Source organism: Octodon degus, unplaced genomic scaffold (assembly GCF_000260255.1).
Source record: "Octodon degus isolate 3935 unplaced genomic scaffold, OctDeg1.0 scaffold00124, whole genome shotgun sequence".
Taxonomy (NCBI): Eukaryota; Metazoa; Chordata; class Mammalia; order Rodentia; family Octodontidae; genus Octodon; species Octodon degus.
Window position 1 is genome coordinate 6,683,318 of NW_004524700.1, and position 7,722 is coordinate 6,691,039.

Here is a 7,722-nt window from a genome sequence, read left to right on the forward strand (position 1 = left end):
ACAGTGTTGTTGAGGATGTATTTCCTTTTAAAAAATCACTTTAATAATTTTATAAAATGTTTTCTGCCATAACTATTTCATAAAGGAACTTGTATGATTCACAAAGATGCTGGAAAGTCTCAAGACTGCTGGCAGCATTTTAGAGGGCTGGGTCTTCTCCTCATCTGAAACTATCTTTATGTACTCTTTTGCTCCTTCTATCTTCCTTTTATAAGGATTTTGCAAATCAATGAACACTTTTTCCTATTTTAATGAAGCATGTTTGGCCCTTTTGAGAGCGCATATTCATTTTTCATTAGGTCTTCCAGAGATAAAATAAGGAAATCCCCACATCTAGAAAGGCAATGCTCCACCTACAATGGTAACCCTGATATAGTCATCATAGTACATTTGAATCCTGGGCAAAATATTCAGGATGCAAAGCCTCCTTTCTGCAAAGAAAGGGCCAGTTCGGCTGCTTCCTCAAGGCTCTACAAGTTTGTGCAGTGAAACTATTAATGTAACTGTAAAGGGCCCACCATGACTACCCTTGCATGGTTCTGAGAGTTTCATTCTGTAATGGTTCTCTTGGTTGGGTTGACAATCTGCACACTAATGCAATGACAAAACATTAGCTGGTCCATCATTAGCACTCAGAAGCAGACTGTCATATAGTTAAGGAAAAGTAACTCAGGAGAGAGCAATAAGACTAAATTTAAATGTAAAACCTTTAATCAATAAACCTAACCAAACAGCATACAGTTTAAAATTCAGTATATTGACAGATTTGCACTCTTCTCGACTGTTGAGCATGTCAAATAGTTTGAAAGCACAATTTCTGGCTTGGTGATATAGACTTTTCTCATTCATTTCCTACCTAAAGGACCCCCCATTGATATGTTTGAGACATGGTCTTAGAATCTGCTATAGTTTCTATAAAAATTTTTAAACAGGGGCCGGGGACATGGCTCAGTAGAATAAGTGCTTGCCTGGCAAGCACAAGGGTCTGAGTTCAATCCCCAGTTCCGAAAAAAAAAAATTAAACAGATCCCCCCTTCCCATAATGAATGTAATCATTACCTAATGCAAGCCTGTACTTATTTAAGAAATAGATGTTGGGGAAAAAAAAGAATTTTTAAATCTAATAATTAGACACTTAGCTTATAATAAAATCAGGCTAAATCAAAGAATTAGAGGTGAGATAACTTTTGTGGATTATATTTTTGCATATGTAAGCAAACAGGTTGCAAGATGAGAAATAATTTCTTCTGATACAAGAAATTTAGCTTAGAAAACTGCAATTTTGCATGGTTGATTGCTGAAATCATAGCAATACATAATAAGAATTTTACCTGTGAAATCATAAAACTTACACTGTAGATTTTGGTCATTTAACATGTTTTATGTAGAAAAAGATATTATATTTATAAGTCATTTCTAGCCTTTCTTCACTTACATATCTTATGCAATTCTAAAATAAAAATTTTAAGGGCCAGCCAGATAGCTCAGTGGACTAAAGTGCCTGCTTAGGCAGAGCACAGCAGCAGGCCTGGGTTTGATCCCTGGCGTGCCAAACCAGCCTCGCCCCCCCCCCAGGGCACCCTGAGACAGAGATTGAGACTGGGCATGGTGGCACATGCCTGTAATCCTAGCTCTTGGAGGCTGAAAACAGAATCACTATGAGTCCAGATTAAGCCAAGGGCCCAATTCTATTTTCAGTAAATGTTTGACAGCTTTTTACTTAGAGTCTCAGCGCTTTTATTAAGCATGCAAGACTAACAAAAACTTTGGCAATGCATTAGTGTAACACAGTGAGAGAGCTTTTACAATTAAGTCTTCTAATACTCCTTCACAGTGTGGAAATTGTGCTACATCCACCAAAAGAGGGCCCTGTCCACTCAAATATTATACTATTTCACCCCAAGAACACACACCTTTGCATTTGAATTCACATTGCTCTTGACCACAAAATCTTCTAGAGAAGAGCCATCATTGATAACAAGATCATTAAATTGGTCTTGGATTTGGTTCACAGTTTGTGGGAGATCTCGAGCTGGAATAAGCCACTCAAATGCTTCCTCTCCCAGCATTTCTTGGAAACAGCATTCAATAAATTCTTCTTCCCACAACTCTTCTATTTGTTGAATTCCTCTTCATTTTCCATCCACATGTGTTCTGCAAAAAGATTGTCATCCTCCTAAGAATGACCATTAATAATCACATCTTCATTGATGATGCTTGGGCTAGTACTATTGCAACTTGGATCTTTCATGGTTGGCATTAGTTGGCATTTTTAAACCAGTGCATGACAGCGGGGAAGGCAGCCAATGAATCCTGTCTGCCTCCACGGATCTCTACAGGCAGCACTGTTCCCCTGCTCAATGTGTGCTTTGCCCGCCACCTCCCTTCTTTAAAATATAAATTTTAAAGCTGATCTCCCAGGTATATTAATGAATACTTATTTTAGGATTCTTATATATTACCTATTTTTCTTTTCCATATTATAACAGTATATTTGAGGCCACTTTATTCCATAATTTAATTTCACAAATATTTTTTCTGTATGGTTTTTCATAGATTTGGGGGATATTCCTGCTTATCCATAAATATCTAAATAAAGAAACTCAACATTAACTTTGTGTGCTTATCAATGTATATTATGTACAGTGCTATTATTTATAACCAGAAATTTTTTTTAGTTTTGCCATTTGAAGAAATTGTATTCACATCAAGGAAAAAAGCCCTCAAGCTCTTCTGGTTCTATTTTAAGAGATTGTTTTGACAGTTCATATTATGGAATATAAAAATGTCAGGTAGCTGAACTTGCATTTCAAAATTAACTCTCAGGACTGGACTTATTAAATATTAAATGTGAGCATTAAGAATATTATACATTTTACATAGACTATTTTGGCTCCAACATGATTTTTCTAACTAGAATCATTGGCCTGTCCAATTTCTTACTACCCTCCTAACTAAATTACACAAGAGGCAAGGCATTTTCCTGTTGTAATCAGCAAGCTAACTGGAAAAATATCTCTGCAGAAATGTCCTGCCTAGATACAATTCTTTTTCTGATTTATTTTCCAATGATAATAATGTGAAGTACATTGAGAAAATTCTCCTCATAACAAACATATAAGAAAGATTTTATTCACTTCTGGCAAAGACCACAAGCTGAGAGCAGCATTGAAAGCAACATTTCATGCTCAAAAGAAAAATCCAATTCTATTCTCCACTCAAAAAAGAAGCGGACATGATATGGTTTCCAAAGTGGGAAATTAAGGAAGTACTGACAAGATCACAAGAATTAAGACCAATAAGTTAATCTAAGAAGAATATATAAAACAACACTGTTGTTGCATCTTTCCTTATAAAAACCCAAACAGAATTAAAGGATTTAAATATGACTACCAATATCTATTATGGTGGTTAACAGTCAAAGAAAAGTAATACATCATTTGCCTAAGATTAATATTCTAGCAGAGTGCTAGTTGTGTGGCTAGGGTGTACAGATTGACTTCTTTCTTTTAAAAATAAGACATATACATATTTTTTCTTTTTTTTTTTTTTTTCTTTTTTTTTTTTTTTTGTATCAAGGTTTGAACTCAAGACCCTGCGATTGCCAGGCAGGCACTTATTCTACTGAGCTCTCTCTCCAGCCCAAAACAAGATATATTTTAAAAATAATCATCTATGTGAAAATGCTGTCATGTTTTCATGAGCCTGCCATTTGGCTGGATGGCACTTGGCAGCAACACTCATCATATTTTTAAATCACATCTCATAAAGACACTCACAAAAGGGGATTTCGAGAGCTGCTTCAGAAAGTGGCAAAAAATGATGGGATAAGTGCATCTGAAGCACAATAATTATTTTAAGGGGGATTATTGTCAATGTATCTTTTAGTGCAAGAAACTTTAAAAAGCTAAACATTCACCATATTTTTTTCAATCAAGATACATACACAGTGTTGAAGAGGTAGCTCAGTGAACTAAGTACCTGCTTAGGCAAGCACAGGGACCAGGGTTCCATCACTGGCACCACATATCACACTGGCTCTGCCCCCAGCACACTGAACTGACCATCAAGTCTGGGTGTGGTGGTGCACACCTATAATCCCAGCACTAGGGAGGCTGAAAACAGGAGGATAACTATGAGTCTGGGCTGCATAGTGAGACCCTGTAGCAAATACATTTAAAAAAAAAATACATACACATCCAGGGTCAGGGATATAGCTCCGTGGCACAAATGCCTGCCTGGCAAGTACAAGATCCTGAGTTCAACTGTCAGTACAAAAAAAAATGGGGGATACATACACACAAAATTATAAAAGGAGGTATTCTGATAATTCTAAAATAGCATATCTGCCTTCTAAAATGAGAGACATAAAGATATTAATCATATTCAAATTTTTTAAAATGCTAAATATTTAAATTACTTGAAAGTGACTATATCATATGCATCTTACCTTTCAAATAACTATCATATGCTATCAGCAAAAACAATACATTCTACAACGATTATAAATAAATTTATTATAAATAAATCCGAGTTCTACTGTTAGAGTTGTTGAAAAGTGCTCGGGGTGGACAATCTAAGGAATTTTCCCTTTGCGAGATTTGTTTTGATGGCTCTCCTGAGAGATGAATGAACTAGGGCAAAATTTCAGCTTATGACATGTAGAAAAAGAAACCTGTTAATTTTACTATGCAGGACATTACTTTCATAATTTATCTCAAATACAGAAAAGGACTACTATACAAAAGAAAATTTTTTTCAGATAAATTAGTTCTTTGCAACAGAAAAATTTACTTTTATTTCTGTTGCATGTTAAAATAAGTACTTAATCTTTTAGTAAAGCCTAGATATCAAGATATTTTATCCACTAAGAATTTAGAGGTGTTTTACACACCATCTCACTCCTTATTCATTAATTCAAAAATTGACAGATTGAGCATTATGAACTAAGTTCTATATTATACTCTTGGGAAGACAGCAGCAAGCAAGCCTTTGCAGAACTTTCACCCCATACAAGGGCTGGAGTTTAATCAAGTAGCTTTCTAAATAAGAGAAAAACAGAACTTGAAAATTAATATTGTAGAGAAAAATGCAACATGTCAACTCATATATGATATGGTAATCTGACCTGGTGATATTGGTTAGGATATTTTTACCAATGAGGTTGTTGCAAAAAAAAAAATTAAGATTAAAAATAAAAAAAAAATTTTCTTAAATCTAAAATCTGGGTGTGGTGGCACACACCTGCAATCTCAGCACTCAGGAGGCAGAGAAGGACTGTTGCAAGCTTGAGACCAGCCTGCACTACAAACTGAGCTCAAAACCAGCCTGAACTACTTAGCAAGACCCTGTTTCAAAAAGACAAAAAATAAAAAATAAAAGTAAATATAAAGTTATTGGGGCTGGAGAGATAGCTCAGTAGAAAAAGCAGCAGCCTGGCAAGTGCAAGAGCCTGAGCTCAATCCCTGTTTCCGCCAAAAAAAAAAGTTGTTGCTAAAGCACCCTCAGAGGCCCTGTGCATGAGTGAGAATGTCCGCTGAGCTGTCCAGACACCTCAACCCCGCCAGAATCAGCCCAGACTCAACTTGTGAGTCAGAACTTCTGCCGTGTTCTCCAAACCCAGCCCAAGCCCAGGCCCAGAGAGTGTGTGGGAGAGCTTCCACACTCCCCTGCACCCGCTGGACCCCTCCAAAAACAGCCCAGGCCCTGCATGTGAGTGAGAACTTCCACTATGCTCTCGTGACTGCTTCAGACACAGCCCAGGCCTGGATACAGGCCTGGGGTGAAATTGCAGCTCAAGTCCCTGCAGAGAGTGTAGGGGCCAGAACCACACAGCTAATTCAGGAACAGAACATCTTGCCAGAGAGGCAGAACAGGTTCACTTCCAAGGGCTGGAAAAGAAAGAAGCTGAGCACATCAGCCAGACCAAAGCCAGGCACAACTGGATGAATTCAAACTTCATAGATCTGCACCCGAATTTCAATAGGTGCAAAGGTTAGAACTGCACGAAAGGTCAGAGGACTGTGCTATACAAAATGACAAAGAGAAGGAACAAAATGAAACCTCAGACCCCAAGCCCATGCAGAACAAATGCAGGAGACACTAACACAGAAGAAATTGGGAATCATACAGCTGAAATGTCTGAATTAATAGTGTCTGAAGTAAAGAAACAACTGCAGAAAAGTATAGAGTAACTCAGATCAAAAACACCCTCTAAAATAAAAAAATGCAATCTCTGAATTAATAGCATTAGAAGTAAAGAATCAACTGCAGAAACATATAGAGGAAACAAGATCAGCAATAATCTCTGAAGTAAAAACAGAAAAGATAACTATAATGAAAGAAATAACAACCACTTCTCAAGAAGACACTGATAAAAAGATAACAGAGGAGATTAGAAAAAACAATGGAATCCTCAAATGAGCAATATAGGAAAGAAATAGATTGCATGAAGAAGAGTCAAAGAGATATAGTAGAACTTAAAATCTCAATCACAAGCTTGAAAAACCATTTCACTGAAAGTAAAGATAGAATTTCAGATCTTGAAGGTGCCATCGCAAATAGTGAAAATGTAAGAAAAAATCTCTTTCCAAAACAGGACAGAGGAAAAAATAATTCGTCACCTGTAACATAATGCAAATATGAACAAGGTGAAACTAATAGGCATCAATGAGAAAGAAAGAGTAAATAAAATAATATAAAAAGAATATGGGCAGAAGTAATAGCAGAAAACTTCCCAAATATGGGGGGAAGGGGGGGATCTGATATTCAGGTAACCAAAGCATACAGAAATTCACAGAACATCAAGTCAATTAAAAACACACCGAGACATATAATAGTCAAGATCCCAGAAATCCAGCACACGAACAATATACTGAAAGTTACTAGAGAAAAGAAACAGATCACATTTAAAGGAAAACCCATCAGAATAATGACAGACTTCTCTTCACAAACCATGAAGTCAAGAACAGCATACAGCACAGTAAGTCAAGTCCTCTATGAAAACAAAATCTAGGCCAGACTATTACACACTGCAAAACTCTCTTTCAAGTTTGATAGAGAAGTGAAATACTCCCATGACAAAGAACAACTAAAGAATTTCATGATGACAAAGCCAACCCTGCACAGACTACTAAAAGATGTTCCAGGGAAGGACCAAAATGATCAGAATTCCATGAATGAGAACAGAAGGAACCCCCTGAATAGGGCAAACAAACACAGGAGAAAAAGGATGAAACAACAGCAGGTAAATAACATGTCAATCAAACTCAATACATCACAATTATAACCATCAATGTAAATGGACTCAATTCACCAATTAAGAGAAATAGACTGGCACAGCGGATTAGGAAACAAAATCCAACAATATGCAGTATACAAGAACCACACTTAACTCATAAAGAAATTCATAGGCTGAAAGTCAAAGAATGCAAAATAATACAACAGGCCCCAGCACCTCAGAAAAAAGCAGGGGTAGCAATCCTGTTCTCAAACAGTCTCAACTTCAACCAAGAATGACCAAATGAAATAAAAAAGGCCACTATATATTGGTTATGGAAAAGCTCAAGAGGAAGAGGTAACACTGATAAATATGCTTGCACCAAACAAGGGAGTATCCAACTATATCAGAAAAATCTTAAGGGACACAAAAAATCCAATATCCACTACCACAATCTTTTTTTTTTTTTTTAGGGAAACATTTTATAATTTACATATAAAATC

At 36.5% G+C, this 7,722-nt stretch overlaps 1 pseudogene; it reads right to left on the reverse strand.

Moving 5' to 3' along the window:
• Positions 1-1,889: 1,889 nt before the first annotated feature.
• On the reverse strand, positions 1,890-2,251 carry LOC101568609 (annotated as a pseudogene).
• Positions 2,252-7,722: the final 5,471 nt, after the last annotated feature.